Genomic DNA, 21,689 nt, shown 5'->3' on the forward strand with positions numbered 1-21,689 from the left:
AGGCTTAAAAATACTGGAAAAGATAGCAGAAAAAGGCTCTGAGATGTTTGAGGTAGAAGAGACATTTGTATGCTTAGGTAAGGAAACAAGGATCTTGTATGATAGTGTGGAGATTAAAAAAATAGCAACATAGTACTTGGAGAGATTGCTCAATGGTTAGGGCACTTGCCTATGAAGTCTAAGGACCCATGTTTGACTTTCCAGATCCCATTTGACCCACACACACAAGGTGACACAAGCTCAAAGTCTCGCATGCCCAGGTGTCTGGAGATCAATTACAGTGGCTGGAAGCCCTAGCAAACAAATTTCCCTCTTTCTCAACTTAATTGTAGATTACAGATGTACTAGAGAGCAGCATTGTCAATAACATCTTCATTTTTTGTTTACTTTTATTTATTTATTTGAGAATGAAAGACAGAGGGGTGTGAGGAGAAAGAGAATGGATTCACCAGGGCCGGCAGCCTCTGAAAACGAACTCCAGACACACCACCTTGTGCACCTGGCTTATGTGGGTCCTGGGGAATGGAACCTCGAACATGGATCCTTAGGTTTTGCAGGCAAGCACTTAACAGCTAAGCCATCTGTCCAGCCCAGTAACATCTTTAAAGATTTAAGATAAGGGGATTTGAATGTGTGCGTAGTTTATGCATCCATGTATGTGTGTGTTCGATACACAGACCTGGTGTGCATGCTTGTGGGGTTGAGAAACATGTATTTAGTATCCTCTTCCATCTCTCTTTCACCCTACTTCCTTTAGATGAAGCCCATTACTGAGCCAGGAGTTCATACCCCTCTTTAGTCTGACTGGCTGAGAATAGAGTCCTAGTGATTCTCTTGTTTCTGTTGTCCTCAGGGCTAGGAATACAGGTATGTGTGGCCATTCCTTACTTTTCTTGTGGGTGCTAGGGATTAAACAACGTAATTCACAGGAAGTTCTCATACCTGTTGAGCCATCTCCTCTGTCTTCAGAAGGTAAAGCTTTATATCTGAAATGAACATAATCTCATGAAATTTGATATGTAGTGCAATAAAAAGCTTTTGGATGTCTCTATCAATATACAACATAAAGTAAAATTTTCACATAATGCAGTAAATTGTAGCTGCATCCATAAAGTGCTTTCTTCACAGGCATAAGAACACTTGTTTGATTCCTAGAACCCATGTGAAAAAGAAAGGGTGTGGTGCTATTTATTTATAATCTCAGTGTTATTCAGGTAGTGACAGGATGATCCCAAGACTTCACTGAGCAGCCAGTGTATCTTACTAGGTAGACTCCAAGCCAATAAGCAATCTTGTTTTAAATAAGGTGAATAGCAACCGAGAAGAACAGCATGCATGACTTTCCTCTGGTGTCCACCCTCATGCACACACAAATCTGTGTGTATAAACATATATGACACTGGGCTGGAAAGAAGGCTCAGTGGTAAAGGTGCTTGACTGCAAAAATCTATTGAGCTGAATTTGATTCCCTATTACTCATATAAAGCCAGGTACATAAAGGGGTGCATGAAGAGTCCCTGGTACACCCATTCATTCTCTCTCTGTTTGAAAATAAATAAAAAAATTAAACATATGGCACAAACTTACCACATTTGAATTACATTTTCTGTCAAGAACTGAACATATAACTATATAAACAATACTTTTGATACTGTGCAAATTGTGCAATTTTATTATTCAAGTACCTATAACATTTTCATATTGTGTCTTCTAGAAGTCTTCAATTAATATAACCTGGTGAAAATATTCTAATACATCTTTACTTTACAATGGCAAAATGATTTTAAGCATGTCTGTGGTATTTCATGGGAATGCTGAGTATTCAGTAAAATGCCACTGGATTCATAATAAGTCAATGGAGTATTGTCAAGTCTAATATTTTCACACTTGGAAAGTTATGGCATTCAAATAATGTCTACTTTCCTCGCCTTATTTTTTGTATACTCAAAATAATTGGTCAGAAGACTTTTCTACATGTAATGTTAAGACACAAAAATACATGCTGAACTTTGTAATTGTATTTACTGTCTTTCTACACCAATGAAAGTTTTATTTAAAATGAGTAATCCTTTTGTTTTGGACAGTACCATTATGTTATCCCTTGTAATGAGCAAATTTATTGAAATTTTGGTAGTGAGTGAAAATATTATCAGACACACAAGTTTTACAACTAATGCTTAGTTTATCATCTTTAAACTTTTACAAAAATCACTAAGTCTTGACAAAGATAAAAATCAATATGCTAGATTTCAAAAATGTTTGTTAAACATCCATCAAATGTGCTAATAAAATGACTTAACAGTAAAAATTTTGTGTGTGAAGTTGTTTTGCAGAAAACATAAAATATAAACTGTTAAATGTCAGCATTCTTCAAATATTTAAATCAAAGGGGGATTATTATGATAAGGAACAGGTAAATCCTTATTAGAAAAATATTTTATCTAAATGAATGCTCCAAGAGTAAAGTAATGACTATTACTATCTAATATGTTGTTGGGTTCAACAATAGTAGAAATAAGAGTTACAATACTTGACAATTTAGCAAAACACCCTAAGGCAATTGGACCTTAATACTTGATAATTGGATTGAACTGTCCAGATGGTAGGACTGGACTGAGTCTTGGGCAAAAGACACTGATGCTTCCTGACACCAGTGTGTGTTGTAGATGGTACTTAAGCATGGTGATATGAGCAGAAAACATGCCTCTCCCAGTCTGCTCTACCTTTCCTTCCTGCAATCTCATTTGGCTTGACATTTGACAGTTGGCAGAGACTTCATCCAAAGAAGTGGGGCCAAATCATCCATCTGTATAATCACGTAGACTTTCTCTCACTTAACATCCATGACCAAATTGCTTATATTTACTATTTCTTGGATTATGGTAAAATGTTCATTAAAAAAAAAAACAAACACTGAAGCCTTCCATGACAGAAAGGGAGGATGATTTACTTGGTCATTGTCATAGGAGAAACTCTAACACTATGTTTCTTTCAGGAAAAAAACAAACAAAAAAAAAAAAAACAGCCTTTTTGAGACAAACATTGCCTTATATTTGCTTTTGGTTTTGGACAATCTAAAGCTGTTCAATGATGTCAGTGTGAACAAAATTTGTCAGCAAATAGACAAGAGCAAGGTTTATACAACTGCTGTTCATTACATTCTGTTGTGTGCTTAGTTATGGAGGCAATGCTTGTCTTTTAGATTGATATCTCTGACTTCAGCAAAAATAGCTTAGAGCTAAATATTTGAGACAAATAATATCCAGTTTAGCATGAAGACTGTAGCGTTTGCTAATACCAAAGCAATGTAAGCTTTATGTACAAACACACATACTTACTGCTGAAAAACTTCATTCATCTACTATCCACATGCGATATCTTTCTCCCAGCTCAAGCAAGTTCAAAGTTTATCTGGGAAAATTAGCAAGTAGGTTTCAAGGAAAGCATGGATAACATCTACTGGGGCTGAGAGCTCTGGGCCTACAGCAGCTCTGTCTTCTATCCTTGTGCATATAACATCTACATTAGCCCCATTAGCCAGTCATATCCTCTGGATAACCTACATTTGTCACACTAGCCCAGATAGCTTGTCTTCAGAATGGCTCTGCTATTGAAGTCATTTTGTTTTCAAGCATAGCATATATTGTTGGCCATGTAACTGACTCGATCCATTTTATGCTTGTACAATCACAGAAGTGTGAAAACCTGCTCTCTTAATATTGATTTCATCCCCTTTACTTCACACTGGCACTGTGTCTGCTAATAAAGCATCCTTGATATTAAGCCAAGAATATTTGACTTGTTTTCTTCTAGCATATATTAAAGATAATCTTTCCTCTAGATCCAAAATATATATTCCTTTTTTGCTTTCTTAAGCCTTGATAGCAATATCCTTGAGACCCGGTTTCCTAGTAACAATCTGTTTAATCTGTCTTAAAAATTTCCCAGAGTTTTCACATGAACCTATTTCAAAGTTACTTCTACTTTTCTAGATAATTTGTGTACTACATCATATAACTTCCTGGTAACAAAACTTGCATTAGCTTCCAGGACCTGCCATAATAATTTCCACATAATGGTCATTTAAAACAACAAATTTTATTTTCTGTTACTTTTAAGTCTTAAGCTGATATGCTAACATAGCCAGTTCCCCTGAAAATTTTAGGTGAGAAAATTTCCTGATTCTTCTCAATTATGGTGTCCACAGGAGTTCCTTTGTCTCATACTGCATAGCTCCAACCTCTGCTGACATATCAATGTGGCCTTCTCCTGTCTTCTCTTAGAAGAAGAGGCCATTAGCCCACCCTATGCTAAAATGATTTCATCTAAGAATATTGACCTACCAAAACATCATTTTTATTAACTAGAAACTTTGTATAGACACATCATGTATTGACAACATCATTTATTTCCCTCCTCCCTGTCCCCATCTACTGAGCGGCCCTCCTCCGTGGGATAACTGGTAGTATGCACCATGGGGTGTGGGTTATGAGTTTTGCATGCAGCACTATTTTACAAGCCTGTATGGGAATTAGATCAGTTCTCCACTATGGTTAATTGCATAGCCAAACACTTTTTTGATAGGGCTTGGGTAATCGACCACCACTCTTTCAAGAACAAAATTGTTTCCTATTTCTTTGATTTGATAAGTAATAAACACATATCGATTTTAAAAATCAACTACATAATTATTAAAAGTGCCAACAGCAATACACAAAATATTTGGTATTGTATTTACTTTCACATTTTCCACCTTCCCTAAGGTAGCAGGCCAGGCATTTTTCCTATTTTCTCAATTTTCTTTGCATAATTTTCCACATGGTGGACTTCCATTATCAATAGCAACTCTTCAACTTCTGGAGACTTAGTAAGAGCAGTTGAAGAAATGAGAACTGTGTTTAGTTAAATCTTGGTGCTGAATGTAAATGCTAAAATACTTAATTATTTCTGGTGATGGAGTCACTAAATAGGCTAAAGAGTAATTTGGTATCTCATGATTTTGGGGAAGTAATCCTTAAAAATATCATTTTTCTGTTTGTCTCCTTTAAATTAAAAAAAAAATTGTTTTTACTGGAATGGCAGTGAAAATGTCAATGAGCTTGTAAGGATCCTTGTGAGTGACACCCAGTTCCCTGCTGAAAGCATGCCTGTAGGAACAGGAGGTCTTCTGACCTCATGCAGGATGTACATCACAGAGATACCCACAGACTTTGTGACCCAAGTATGGTTCACGAAAACCCTCAGGGAAAGATGAGAGAAGGCAGATGATGAATTCATGTCTGGAGAGGAGGTGATTTTACTTTAAAATTGTATCTTATATTTCTTTCAAAACTCATTTTATCTTTTAGGGTATCACTTAACTATTATACACCTGAAAGTGCTTGAAATTAGCTCAATAAGTTTAATTAATTTAACCACTATACTACATGCTAAAATATATTTTAGTAAATATAAATCAAAGAAGGATTCCAATTATGTGCTACAAAGTTGTTAGTGAAATGCAAGCATATATATCATCATCCATTATAATATAAATCCTACTTCTTCAATATACATGTCAATATAGAAGAGATGAAATTCTTTAGATAAATTTCACATTTTACATGACATTGTATGCAAACTCTTTGCTTCTTTAATTTCTTTTTACTGAAAATATTGCTGATAACATTTGGATAAGTTTGCGTTTTATATTTTACTGTAGAATAACTAATTAGAAAAAGGTAAAATTTTATACAGATGTGAATATGCCTAGATGTAAATATAGAAGAAACTTAGTTTTGTCTCTAGGTATCTATTTATCATATAATCTTACCTCTTATGTAAATAAGATGTAGAATTCCAGTAGTGCATCCTTGTTCCCCAGCAGATGGTACACTGAGATTCACCACACCATTACATCTAATGGGTTTGAATTCATTTGTATTTCTCTATGTTCTTTCTGTCTTTCTCATAGGAGCAATGTATGCCAGTGCTCCTGTTTATATATGATTTGAGAGAGTGCTTGAATAAGAAAAAGGCCTTGATTCTAGAAATATGAGTGTTTAATGTCAAAGTTTAAAATGTGTATATATTGCATGTTGGAGGAAAGATCATGAATATTCAACAATATACTTACAGTCATTAGATGCAAGGGTATTTTTAAAATGGAAATACTCAATTAACCACTACAGTGCTAGTGGGAAGTATTAATTAGAAAGGTAAAAAGAAAGTTTTATTCTTGTTCATCATGAATGAGGTTACAAAAACCCTTTAATATGAAAAGACAAAGAGCCAGGAAGCCAGCTTAAGTTTATAAAGCAAACACCATAATGACTATTTCTGTGGACAAAAATTTATGTAGTCTTTGGCTTTGTAATTTAATTCTAGATTAATAAATAAAATAGTACATTTTATTGATGAAGAATCAGTTCTCAATGATAATTCAAAATGATACTATGGACCATATATATATACATATATGGTCCATAGTATCATGTATATATATATATATATATAGATAAATAGATAGATAGATAGATAGATAGATAGATAGATAGATATAGATATAATATACACACACACACACACGTGTGTGTGTGTGTGTGTGTGTGTGTGTGTGTGTGCAATTTTTAAACCTGAACTTACTCTAGGAGAACAGAAGATGCTTATCCAGCTTTATTTTTTTTTTAATTTTATTTATTTATTTGAGAGTGACAGACACAGAGAGAAAGACAGGTAGAGGGAGAGAGAGAGAGAATGGGCGCGCCAGGGCTTCCAGCCTCTGCAAACGAACTCCAGACGCGTGCGCCCCCTTGTGCATCTGGCTAACGTGGGACCTGGGGAACCGAGCCTTGAACCGGGGTCCTTAGGCTTCACAGGCAAGTACTTAACCACTAAGCCATCTCTCCAGCCCCTTATCCAGCTTTAAACAACAAGCAATTTTTGTAAATGAACATAGGATGGACTATGAACAATTATTTTAATATTAAATATACAATCTGTATTTCTAAACGAGTGTTTCTCAAAGAGTGACTAAAATATCACCCAAAGCAACATCAACTTAATTAAAATTATCCATAAACTTTTATTAAAATGGAGAGACTTCAGCCTTATCCCAGTCTCACTAACTCTAAAATCTTTATGAGTGGAACCTGACTTACGTCAAACACATCAAAACAAGCAAGCAAACAAAAATCCCAAATTCTGTGTTTACTTTTATTTCTTACCTATTGATGTACATGTATGTGTATTTGTATGTTCATATGCATTGTGTGCTTGCATGTGCATGTGTGTACACCGGGACACAGGCACATTATAGGTCAGAATTCACATTCAGTGTCTAATACACTCTTCTACTCACTAGCTCTGTGACGACGTGTTATTTACCCTCTTCATGTTTCACTTTCCGCACCTTTAAATAGAATTTATCTAGCTACTTTACAGGACACTTATAATGATTAAATTGGTTAATATTTGTAAAGCAATCCAACACATAATTCACCTTAATAAAGAAACAATTTGGAAAAGTCTTATAAAAATACAAACATTTGCTGGAATTGTCAGATCACAGTTAATACTTTCAAGGCTGAATATACAACCAAGTACTGAATGTGGTGCAGAGTATTATTCCTGCTAGAATATAACTAATAAAACCAGTGGGTTTCCATATTTTTTAAAATTTCTTCCTGTTTGATATATTATGGTAAATATACTTAATATTAGAATAAGCTTCTGATGCTGCTGTGAATAAAATATCTCAATCATTTTAGCCATACCACATACCAACAGTGGTGACCTGTAAAGTTCATGAACAATGAGCCCATTTCCCCAGTAAATTATGATGCAGCATACATACGGTATCATAGAGCATGTATGTGAATAGCATTTCCAGTGAATTATGTCAATAGCACAGCCCAGAGCCATCTTGGAGCAAACTGCAGCACAGCATTGCAGGCATGTTGCCTTCAGCTCATTTGGCAGCAGTTCTTAAGTCACATTTGTTTATGAGCACTTTAGAGGCATTCATGCAACATCCTTAATTGCAGGGCAATGGTTTGCCGTTGTCATGTGTTCATTGATTTTCATTTGTTACTTCTACATCCCTTATATTCACGGTCAGTTCTCAAGAAGAATAGCTCAGCATTAAAGATAGATAGGAAATAATGATATTCCAACTAACTAATACCTGGATTGTTTCTCAGTGAAAATTAGTCAGAAATTATTCCTTTCAAGTTCTGCATTTTCCATGAACCCCATCAGAATCAGCGGACAAGTCTTTCATATTATAAACCACATTTCTGGGCACTTCGTAATTGCACCCACAGCATTATTCACACAAAGCTTCCAGGAAGTCTAATTACTTCTTCAAATTGGCCTGCAAAGCACTGAGACAGGCAGGCTTTCTATTGGCCCAGAAGTCATTTGATCTCTTTATGGTTTCCCTGTGTGAGCAGCAGCCATTTCAGATGGGCTCTAACTGTGAAACAGGCAAAAGCGCATCTGTTTTCCTGCTTTGTTTTTACTGGGAAAAACACTTCCTAAGAAGGCAAACTTCATAACATTACTTATGTAATAATTATGCTTGACTCTTTAAGAGGTGTTAATGAATATGCTTTGGAGGAAAAAGTTTATATGAAATGAATTTGGAACCTAGGAAAATATTTCCAAATCAATTTTAATATTGTAAGATCTTTTTAGATTTAGTAAACATACACATGCATATATGGTAAAATACTACCAAGTTAATTGATAATTATTTTTAACTTTATCATGAAATTTAACAGTTGCATGTCATTTTTATGCTGTATAATATTACCTTAGTATTTTTTGAAACTTAAACCTCCTCCAAATGTCCCAATTTTTTGAATTAGTATATAAATATTTAAATAGCTTTATAAATGCTTTTGGAGTGTGTAGTTAACTTAGAAAAACCTAACTGAAGGCAAAATGAAGGTCAGGATATTTGGGAAATGAAAATAACATGGACAATATTAGATAATCTTATTGGAAATTCTTTTACATATTCATTCTTTACCCATTCTTACCATTTGAAAATATTGACAACTCACAAAATTTATGGAAGCTACTTAAATAGAATTTTATTATCAGTTTCAGCTCTATTCTCATGAAGATTTTATATAATTTGCTTATTTTTATTATTTGAAAGCAGAATGAGAGGGGAGGAGGGAAGAAGAGAAAAAGAGAGGAGAAAGAGAAATAGGCACACCAGGGTCTCCAGCCACTGCAAAATAATGGCAAATGTATGCACCACTTTCTGTATCTGGCTTTATGTGGGTACTGGGGAATCAGACCTGGGTTGTTAGGGTTTGCAGGCAAGTGCCTTAACCACTCAGCCTTATTTCAGCCTGATTTCACATACCTTGAATACTGATTCAATATAGTTTGAAATTATTATGCAATAAATTAATATTAATAATCCAATTTAAATACTGAAAAGTCATTCTTATCTATTTATGATGTTATACTGAAAATATCAACAAGATAATGTAGGAAATTTTAGTTTATTATTAAAGTATTCTGTGGATTTTAACTGGTCATGAATCTCAGATGCTGCTTTCACAGGGTTTAATGATGTGTGTTTGTGAAAAAGCTTAAGAGTTTAATGTTTAAAATATTTAGAGATCATGCTAGAACTCAAATTTCATATAATGCCCCTGGTACATAAGTCAGTGACTATCATATAATACTACTGACCATTTTAAAAAAATATTTGTGGGCTGGAGAGATGGCTTAGCGGTTAAGCGCTTGCCTGTGAAGCCTAAGGACCCCGGTTTGAGGCTCAGTTCCCCAGGTCCCACGTTAGCCAGATGCACAAGGGGGCGCACGCATCTGGAGTTCGTTTGCAGAGGCTGGAAGCCCTGGCGTGCCCATTCTCTCTCCCTCTATCTGTCTTTCTCTCTGTGTCTGTCGCTCTCAAATAAATAAATAAATAAATTAAAAAAAAAAATAAATAAAAATATTTGTGTGACTGGAAAGATGGCTTAGCAGTTAAGGCACTTGCCTGTGAAGCCTAAGGACCCAGGTTCAATTACTCAGATTCCATTAAACCGGATATACAAGGTGGCACATATCTGGAGTTCATTTGCAATGACTGGAGGCTCTGACATGCCAATTCTCTCTATTTGCCTCTTTCCTCCCCTCTCTCTCCTCTCCAAGAAACATATAAATATTTAAAAAATATATGACTGAAGAAAAAGTCATCAACAATTTAATTCAAGATTGAAGGGTATAATGCATACAACCACTTTCCATATCCTTCATATTAGCATGTATTCAAATACAAGCCATCTAAATCTACTTGGTTTCTTTAACAAGACATTACTCAACACCCAATCATACTCTAGACCATCCATCAATTAGTGACTATTCTAATTAAAAAAATAAAGTAGAGGATTGATCACAAGGGTTAGCAGTTAAAGAAGCTCGCTTGCAAACCTAATGGCCTGGGCTTGATTCCCCAGTACCCATAAAAAGCCAGATACACAAAGTGGTACATGTTTTTGGAGTTTTCAGTGGCAAGACGTCCTGCCAGGCCCATTTTTTTTCTCTCTCTGTTTTTCCCTCTGTCAGCTTGAAAATAATTATATAAAATTATTTTTAAATACCACATATGTATGATTCTTTTTTTTTCAAAGCAGTGAGATAAAAGGCAAGCATTAAGATAAAATGTGTCAAAAATTTAATTACAAAGTGGGTAATACACATTGAAAAGAAGCTATTAAATGGACCGTCTTTGCTCTGTTTTTTTTTTTTTTTTTTTTCTGAAGAACTTACACTCAGGCTAAACTTTGAAAAATAAACTAGAATAAATTATAAAAATGGAAGAAAATTCTTTCAGGACTCTCTTAACACAAGGATGGGAGTGTGGAAAGGCATTAAGATAGATGGCCACAGATAGTGAAGAAAGAACTAGTGGGAAATGAGACAGGAGTTAGCTAACGAGATCATTCTAAGAAGGTATCAAAGGATGCCAGCTCGTATGCAGACTTATCATCAGGGCAAACAACACTCATGAAGAGCGAATGCCACACTACTGAAGAGCTCAGGAGAAAGGACTTGGTAGAGTTGAATACAAGGAATAAGAACAAACATCTATCTCAATGGTAATACCAGTTTTGTGGTAAGAAATAACTTCCCTACAATACCAAGATCTAAAATAGGTCCAAAATGGGGAAAGGAGTCCATTTTAGACATGAGCAAATAGAACAGGAGGTTCTTTGAAGTATCTTAGCACTAGAGGCAGGATATTCCATATGAGCACATTTATAGCAACTATGTTTCAACCCAAATAGGAAAGAAAAATATATTAGAAAAATATTAACGGAAATAACGGAGCTTAAATTTTAAGACTAAAATATCAGACATAGCATTAGAAATCAAAGATTTGAATGGTTTCCATATTAGTATATTCATAAAAAAAGGCAAGGATCTATCAACATAAAATTGTATGAAAATGAGAATAAACAGATATGGTCAATCAGGCATATTATGAGAGTTTCTATAAAATAGTAAATGGAATCACTTGAAAAATTATTTAGCCATAAAGAAAGCTAACTCATAAAACATGATTTAATATTCATTTTTTTCCCAGAAAACTGTCAGATTGATTAGGAGGTACAGGAATTTTAAAAGAATACTTGCCTTATCAATGTAGTTTCATCTCTATAGTATTATCTATTGGATTATATATTACTAGAGTACCTTTAAAAATATTTTATTATTATTTTTTTGACACAGAGAGAGATAGAGAATGGGCACGGCAGGACTTTCAGCCACTGAAAATGAACTCCAGGCACGTGCACCCCCTTGTGCATCTGGCTAAGATGGGTCCTGTGGAATCAAACCTGGGCCCTTTGGTTTTGCAGGCAAACACCTTTTCCTTATTTATCCATGTCATGTTTTTTCAATAAATAAAACCATTTTTATTTGTAGTAACATTTTGGCTAAATAAAATTTTAGCCAGAATGTTGAAAGAAATGGGAAGATATTAGGTAGTTCAAGAAAAAGAGATTCTTACTCAATGTGGTAGTTTGAATTAGGTGTTCCTATACATTATGTTTTGAATGCATAATCCTTAGCTGGTGATAGAGACATGGAGCCTTGCTGGAGTATTTGTGTTCGGGGGTGGGGTGGGGTGGGGTGTAGGCTTTGGAGTGCTAAAGCCCAGTTCCCCCTTGCCAGAGCTTGGCTCAATGTCTTGATGCTTTTTTCTACCTGCTATGGCAGAGGAGATGTCCATCCTCTGCTCATGCCATGCTTTCTCATGCTATCATGCAACTTACCCTCCAGCATGTAAGCAAAACAACAACAACAACTTAGGTCCCATCGGCTGCTTTTGAATCAGAGACTTTATCCTGGCAATGAGAAGTAACTATAACAAAAATTCATACCAGAGGATGAAATTGACTTTTGGCCTTTTGGTACTGATTTGTGTGAGGAATGTGGAAGGACTTAAAATCTTGACCTAAGAGAAATGTTGCAGTGCTGACACCAGAGTTAGATGGACCATTTTGGTCAGAGTTATAAGACCTGAGTATAGAATGATCTATGAACTATGTGTCTTGGCTTATCAGGGGAAGAGAATTTTGTCATAACTGGGATAGAAGCAGTTTGTATGAGAGGCTAGCTGGATTTTGCCTGTATTTTGAGAAAATAAGCACAGCTAAATTTTAAAAGAATGGTAGAACAAAGAGCAGAAGGGTATGCCACAGAATGATATGAAACTCTGTGCCTAAAGACTACAGTTTCTTCAGCTGAAGTTTTTTGAGAAATTACCAATACTGAGATTGAGCCAGCTGTTTTGCATTGGGATGACAAACAGGAAGACTTTAATTCAACATAAGCTGTAAGATTAAGGGAGTTTTTTCTCGGAATATCCCTTTCTGTGTAATTCCATACCATGGCCCTACAGGATGTTAGAGGTAAACATCGGAGCAGGTATTTGAAGGAGTAACACATGATTGCTCAGGTGCTCTGAGTTATCTAGAAAGTATAGAAGCTTAAAGTTCCTTAGTGATGAGCTACTTAGTATCAAGTCACAGGCTTCCAAGAGAAGGCTGAATAAGCTTCTTGAGATGGAAGTGCAGTGAAACAAAGCCCATGACTACTGATAAGAGAGTTGGGATACTGAAGGACATAGTTTAGGTTCTGACAGTCTACATGGAGAAGAACACAGTATTATGACAGAGACCAAAAGAGGAACATGGTGAGAAATTAATATTTGAGTTAACAGTATGAATAGGAGAGGAGGAGAAGGATCAAATAGTTTGGTTGCTTGAATGGATGTCCCCCAATAGATTTAGGAGTTTTATTCCAGCTTACAACTTGGTGTCACTGTGGGTGGTTCCTGGGATACAGCCTTAAGATATTACTGGGGGCAAGTCTGAATTCCAGCCTAAGATATACAGAGTGCATGAATTATGCCTGGTATTCCTAGTGTGTGCTTGCTTATGGTGCTGGTGGTGATATTTCTCTCTGCATGGAAAGGGGGCCAGCTTCTTCCAACACTATGGAACTTCCCCTTGATCTGTAAACTTCAATAAGTCATTTAACCTCATAAACTGTCGAGTCTGAAGGTTCATACTAGCATTGTGAAGCTGAGTACAAGTAGTTAGAAAATGAAAGTCTTCCTTCACTGGTATAAACTCGTCTCACATGTAGATGGCATTAGGAATAAGAGACAAGGGATATAAGAGTCATAAAAAAAATTTAACATTTTGCTAAATAGGAATATTTTTTATTATGTCATAGGGCTAAAACCACTTGATGTCCTAAATATGACTTTTCTCTCTCCTGAGTATCATATCACTCAAGAAGAAACTCAAGCAAGTTAAATATAAAATAAGTTATTTTTGTTTATACTTCTGAATATAACAAAAGTATTCTCAGCCTTCCTAGAAAATTTATTGAAACTATATCTAGTGTAGTTGTAGAAATGCTTATTCTATTTATTTAAAATAGCCATATTCACTTAATTATTATTCTTCATTTAAGTGCCAAGTTTAGATTGTACATGAACACCAAAGTTTCTTGGTATAAAGGATTTGTTCCTAGTGTCAACATTTGTGAGATGCTGGTGCCTGGAAGGGGTAGAACCTGGTAAGGAATTTTTCAACAGGAAATAGTACTAAAAGTATAATGGGGACCTGACATTGTCCTCTTCTTCTCTTCTACTTTCTGGTTATGAGGTGAGATCTTGGGCTTAACCACATGTTATAGCCATGATGTGCTTCATTTCCCAAAGGAACCAGGTCATCCAGTCATGGACTGAAACCAAAAATCCTCAAGGAGAAATGAACTTTCTCACTTAACAAATTGATTATATCAGATAATTGTGAAAGTAATTGAAAGGTAACACACTTAATCTATATTAGAACTTTTTTAGGAAGGAAAATAATAAACAGTTTTATATAATGCAAAGCATTAAGTATTACATTATGATGTTATATTTATATAGAAGCTAAGTACATATAATATTTGTTTCGTATCATTTTCATTTATTTAACTTTTCTTACTTGGTTTACAATTACAAACATTTGAAAAGACTACAGAATTAGAATAGAACAAATTAGGCCTATTTAAGAAAATATGGTAAAGTGTTTTAATAATTATGCATGAAATTAGTCATGATACCAATTATACATTCTTATCAATTCATGGAATCTATGAAATTTTGAGACTTGTACTATCAGTGATTGGCAAAGATTCATATAATTAATTTGTATGGCACTAAGGCAACTTTATACCTTATATTATAAATATAACTTCAGAATAAGGCATTACTAAACAACTCTATGGCTGCAAGGAGTATGATAAAGAGTAATATAGACAAGTTCAACAAAATAGTCCATTGAATTCCCATATACCATGACTTGTTAGTCACTTTCCAATTTATAGAAAAGAAGAACCCAGAATTAAAAATTTTCTAGTTTACTGGCTACAGTTGTTTTCTAGAGATAAGACAGCAGGTGCATGCAAGTCTTAGGCAAGAGTAAATAAATTTAGCTCTGGGCATGAAAATGTGAATGGATTTCAAAAATGTGTTCTGTAGTATATGTATGATAATTAGATGTTAATTTGCACCAGTACAGTCAGAGCATTCTCCATTTTATCACAAGCTCAAAATAATTTCTATTTTCACTTTTGGGCTAGAAAACACCAGTGTAAGATCAATACAAATGTATTTATTTTTAAGTTAGAGAAAGTATATGCTAGTTTTTGTGGGGAGCCCCTCAGCCCACATGACCAAGGCCTATGGGGAGAGTACCCCTGGCCAAGCACTAAAGATGGCACCTGACAGAAGTTCAGTGCTTGGGACAAACAAGTCCATATTTGGAGGAGTTTGCCATCTCTGCCGCTCATTGGTTTCTGATGCTTGTCTGGAGGGGTTGCATGGCCTGGAGTGATTGGGCGGAGTGAGTGCGCTTATAAGGAATCCACGCCTGAGGCTCAGGGGAGATGAAGCTTGAAGTTGCCTGAATAAACTGCTGTAAGAAGAACTGGTGGTTGTGTCTTCCTTGCTGGTCAAGGCGGACACGACAAGTGGTGGCCCGTACGGGGAACCTGACTCCCCCACTGAAGAGTTCAGAACTTACAACAGTCAGGGGTGCACGCAGGGTAAGTCCCCGGTAAGTTGGGCTTACAACCCCAGGGTTTGGGGAAGGTCCTCAGGAAAATTAGAGGCTATTTAGCACACCAGGAAGCAGGTGCTAGAAACAACTCCAGGGTTTGGGGAAGGTCCTCTGGAAAATTAGAGGCTATTTAGGGTTGGAATTGAGTAGAGCCACCCTGCAACATTTCTTGAAGGAATGTGATAAGGAATGTGATACAGCAGCCCCCTGGTTTGCCGTGTCAGGAAACTTGACAGTGACCAGTTGGAAAAAACTAGGAAGAGATTTAGATTTTGCTAGAGGACATGGAACATTTATAAATTGGATTTGTCCATATTTAAAAATCCCTAATTATGTCTTAAAGTCACTATTCAAAATATTAGAGGGAGATACAGCTTTAAATTCACCTAGAATCCTGACAGAAGATGCCCGAAAAGCTATTAATGTTGTTAATGAAGAGATTTCTACTGCCCAATTACATAGAGTAATAGAAGGAACACCTGTAGATTTTTGCATCTTGCAAACAGTAGAACAGCCCACAGGTGTATTATGGCAGCAGGGTCCTCTGTTGTGGATTCATCTTAAAAGCTCTCCTGGAAAAACAGTGGAGCATATCCCCACGGCTGTGGCTGTTCTTGCTATTGAAGGACTCCAATAGTGTCTACACATTTTGGGTTCATGCCACAGACTCTTATTGTGCCTTATGACAGTTATCAAGTCAGAGTCTTAACTGCAACTATAGATGCTTGGGCCATTTTAAGTTGTTGCTTTGATGGAAAAATAGATAATCATTATCCTAAACATCCTCTTATGACCTTTTAAATTGCATCCGGTTGTGTTCTATAAAGTGACCCAGCCTATTGAGTGTTACAATTATAGTTTATTAAAATCTCCCCTCATTTGGTATCAATCCCAGAGGGTTATAGCAGATGGATGTTACACATCAACTAATCTGTCCAGGCTCTTATCCTCCCAATTGCAGGGAAGCTGGTCTCAAGGAGTGGATCTTTCTCTGGCAACTGGGCTGATGACATGGATCTCCTCTGCAGTGAATCATCTAAAGGAGTGGGCGGGCATAGGAGCCCTGGGGGGGAAATGCTGATATTAGTTTGCGTGGTGTGCATGTGGTGTGTTTGTCGCCTCAAAAGGGCACAGGCCCGCACCTCTGCCATGAAGCTCAGGCCTTTGCTGTGATAAAAGAAGGACAGTCTCCCCAGATTTGGCTTGCTGCCCTTAAATAGTGGCTTCCTAAGTATTCATCGCACTCGGGGTGCGAGGCAAAGCACTGCACAGGGGGTTGCCTACGAGCAGTTGGGCAACTCTCTGGGAGGCATGTTTGATTACATGAAGGTTGTACTCATATTCCTTCCCTTGGGAAAAGCGTACTTGCAAACCAGGGATCAGACCTCTACCTTCACCCGTTGTGTATCAGCGGCACATCTTAAAATAATAAATAAGGGGGAGCTGTGGGGAGCCCCTCGGCCCACATGGCCAAGGCCTATGGGGAGAGTACCCCTGGCCAAGCCCTAAAGATGGCGCCTGACGGAAGTTCAGTGCTTGGGACAAACAAGTCCATATTTGGAGGAGTTTGCCATCTTTGCCGCTCATTGCTTTCTGATGCTCGTCTGGAGGGGTTGCGTGGCCTGGAGTGATTGGGCAGAGTGAGTGCGCTTATAAGGAATCCCCACCCGAGGCTCAGGGGAGATGAAGCTTGAAGTTGCCTGAATAAACTGCTGTAAGAAGAACTGGTGGTTGTGTCTTCCTTGCTGGTCGAAGCGGACACGACAAGTTTTGAAATAATAGTTATTAGGAAAATTAAAGTGATAATAGTTACTACTAAAATTATGAGTGGGAGATTGTTTAAATAACTTTGTATATGATATATATACACACATACACATACATATATATATATATCACCTCAAAGATAATTATTATCATGCATATTTTATATCTATGAAAATATTCCACAAAGCTGATAAGCTGCTTGGCCAGAGTATGAAATAAAATTAATTTTATATGTATCCTTTTAGAGACTAAGCTATACAGGTTTGATGTTTAGTCACTCACAGGTATTCAGACTTTTTTTTTAAATTTTTATTTATTTATTTGAGAGTGACCGACACAGAGAGAAAGACAGATAGAGGGAGAGAGAGAGAATGGGCATGCCAGGGCTTCCAGCCTCTGCAAACGAACTCCAGATGCGTGCGCCCCCTTGTGCATCTGGCTAACGTGGGACCTGGGGAACCGAGCCTCGAACTGGGGTCCTTAGGCTTCACAGGCAAGCGCTTAACCGCTAAGCCATCTCTCCAGCCCGGTATTCAGACATTTAACTCTGCATCTTTACCACCATCAGCTCAGGTGTCATATCATGCACACCTCTCTAAAACCTCTTAGCTTATAGCAGTGTTTTGCTTTTAATGCTGGGTTGTTTTTTTGTATTAATAGTCACATAATATCTTCAGTTACTTCAATTTAAAATGGCTAATTCTGCCTATCCAGGAGCATGGGAGGTCTTTCCACTTTCTCAAGTCCTCCTCAAGTTCTTTTTTGAGTGTTTTTATGTTTTTGTTGAATAGATCTTTCACTTCCTTGGTTAACATTATTCCAAGGTACTTTATTTTTTTGTTGCTATTGAAAATGGGAGGGCTGGAGAGATGGCTTAGCAGTTAAGCGCTTGCCTGTGAAGCCTAAGGACCCCGGTTCGAGGCTTGGTTCCCCAGGTCCCACGTTAGCCAGATGCACAAGGGGGCACACGCGTCTGGAGTTCGTTTGCAGAGTCTGGAAGCCCTGGCGCGCCCACTCTCTCTCTCCCTCTATCTGTCTTTCTCTCTGTGTCTGTCACTCTCAAATAAATAAATAAATAAATAATTATTTAAAAAAAAAAAGAAAAAAAAGAAAATGGGAGTAGGTCCCTCATTTCTTTCTCTGTATCTTTGTCATTTGCCTATAGAAATGCTACTGATTTTTGTGCATTGATTTTGTATCCTGATACTTTGCTATAGGAGTTAATCACCTTCAGGAGTTTTGGGATGGAGTCTCTCAGGTCTCTTACATATACAATCATGTCACCAGTGAATGGAGCTAACTTAACTTCTTCCTTTCCAAATTGTATCCCTTTTATTTCCTTCTCCTGTCTTATTGCTTGAGCTAGGACTTCCAGTACTATATTAAAAAGCAGAGATGAGAGAAAACAACCCTGTCTTGTTCCTGATCTTAATGGGAATTCCTCCAGTCTCTCTCCATTAAGTATTATTTGGGCCTTCGGAGCTTTGTATATTGTCTTTATTATGTTAAGATATGAACCCACCATGCCAATTCTCTCCAATGTTTTGATCTCTATCTCTCAAAATAAACAGGGTGTTGCTATGCAGCCCAGGTTGACCTTGAACTTGAACTTACCATGTAGCAAAGGCTATACTTGAACTTTTAGCAATCCTTCTGCATCAGTCTTGGATTAAAGATGTGTACCACCATGGCTGGTATCTGACTGTATCTTAACCTTAATTCTGGGGGATGGTCTAAGCTTCCAGAATCTAGAACTAAGATAAAGCTTTGATGTAGTCATGACCTGTATACTGAGAGGGGTTCATTGTCTATGAGTGGGCACAGGCTACTCACACCTCCAATTTATCATGCCACTGGGGTTCTAATGGTAGCATGCTGGGCAGACACTTTTGCATCCACTTTTTTTTTTCCTTTTATGAATGACCAAAATCATGGATATATTTGTTACTGTATCTAACAAATAAATGTACATTGACAAAAGTCCATAAAAAATAAATAAAATGGTTTTATCCACTTTTCAATTAAATTTAAATTTTGGTCTTGTTGATTGTACCCAAAGCTTCTCACATACTAAGCAAGCATTTTATCACTAACCCTGACCCACATTTTTAAAATTGCAAATATTACAAACTGCAATAATATTATTCATATTACAAAATCCAGCTAATGATCTTCTACAAGTGTGCAGTGCAAGTGACAGCATGAGAAACATGAAAAATGAAGACAACATGGCTTTTCAAAAAGATACAAATTCCTCAGTACTGGATTTCAATAACAATGAGTTAAATGACATGCTAGAAAAATAGCTCAGAAATGATATTATAAGGATGTTCAACAAATAAAAGAAGAAAAAAATCTGCTTTTAAATTAATCCAAAGATAATACAAACAGATCTTAAATAAGAGAGTCAAGACAAGTTATGAAAGAGGAGTTAAATAAAGTGTAGAAGTGAAAAGTCCATTAAGTCAAGTGAAAATGAAATGAATGAGAATATTCAGACAATGACAAATAAAATAATAGTAAAATACAACCAGGACATGTGGTAATTGTGGGATATAAATAAGACACCAAATTTACTTGAGGTGATAAGATATTCTGAAGAAAAAGATAAACACATCCATGAAGTGATAAGAAATACTATATTATACTAGAGGAGCAAACAACCAAATGAGGATTAGGAAAGTACCAAACACTACAAAAATATGCAAAACAACTAAAGTTAATATAGACCTTTCAGTAATGACTCCGAAAGCTAATGGTCTCAATATTCCAATAAAAACACACAGGCAGGCTAGCAGATTTAAAAAAAAAAAAAAAAAAAAAAAAGATCCATCTATTTGCAGACACAGCCTTAGGGTAAAAGGACAGAACAAAGGATTATAAACAATTTGAATTAGAGATTAAGACAGTGTTACTATTATAATACCTTAAAAAGGAGACTTCAAAACCAAATTTGCAAAAAGAGATAGGGGTTACCTTATATTAAGGGAATGGTATATTTAGAAATATTACAAGCTTAACATGTATGTACTGAATTTCAGCACAGGCAGCACAGTTAAAACTATTGGATGTAAAGGCATAAGTGACTAGGCACAAGAATAACACATAACTTCTAGATCTTACTCCCACCAATAGACTAATAATTCAAACAAAAATTTCACAAAGAAATATCAGAATGAACTTATGAATCAAGTGAATTTAACATCCAAAATCTGCTGAATATGCCAACAAAAAGAATGCATATTCTACTGAGTAGCACATGAAACTGCTGAAATAAATCAAAGTTTATGAAAAAAGTGTCTAAATAAGTACAAAAAAAGGTAAATAATATCTGGTTTTCTGCCTAATAACAATAATACAACTAGAAATCAACAGTAGGGATAAAGAAAAAATAAGAGTAAATATAGAAAATGCACAAAGTTACAAAGGTTAAATAACACACTAGAATGAAGAATTGGCCATTGAAAGAATTTTAAAAGGATTTAAAAATTCAGGTAATTTAATGAAAATAAAAACCCAGAATATAAGATACTGTGGAAAACATTGACAGCAATATTTAAAAAAGAAAAACAAGGGCTGGAGAAATGGCTTAGCGGTTAAGCGCTTGCCTGTGAAGCCTAAGGACCCCAGTTCGAGGCTTGGTTCCCCAGGTCCCACGTTAGCCAGATGCACAAGGGGGCGCACGTGTCTGGAGTTCGTTTGCAGAGGCTGGAAGCCCTGGCGCGCCCATTCTCTCTCTCTCCCTCTATCTGTCTTTCTTTCTGTGTCTGTCGCTCTCAAATAAATAAATTAAAAAAAAAAAAGAAAAAGAAAACAAATTAGACATTTATTCTTCTTATATAAAATATATTTTATCATATATCTTTGTATGTGTATATATGTGTGCAGGAGGGGGTGAGAGCACACCAGAGCCTCTTGCCGCTGCAAATGAACTCTAGACCCTTATGCTACTTTTTGTGTATGGCTTATGAGAGTGGTTTTGGAATGGAACCTGAGTTTGCAGCTTTTCTAGTAACAGTTTTTACCAACTAAGCCATCTCCCCAGCCCCTGAAAGCAATATCAAGAGGAAATATAGCTATACAAGACAAAAATGAAAAAAAAAAAAAACAACACAGAGTGATCTCAAACAACTTAATAATGTACCTCAGAATATTAGAAAAAGAAGAAAACAAACATCAAATTAGTAGTTACAAAGAAATGACAAAAATTGAGGCAGAAGCTGGGCGTGGTGGCACATGCCTTTAATTCCAGCACTTGGGAGGCAGAGGTAGGAGGATCACCATGAGTTCAAG

This window comes from Jaculus jaculus, chromosome 17 (assembly GCF_020740685.1).
Source record: "Jaculus jaculus isolate mJacJac1 chromosome 17, mJacJac1.mat.Y.cur, whole genome shotgun sequence".
Taxonomy (NCBI): Eukaryota; Metazoa; Chordata; class Mammalia; order Rodentia; family Dipodidae; genus Jaculus; species Jaculus jaculus.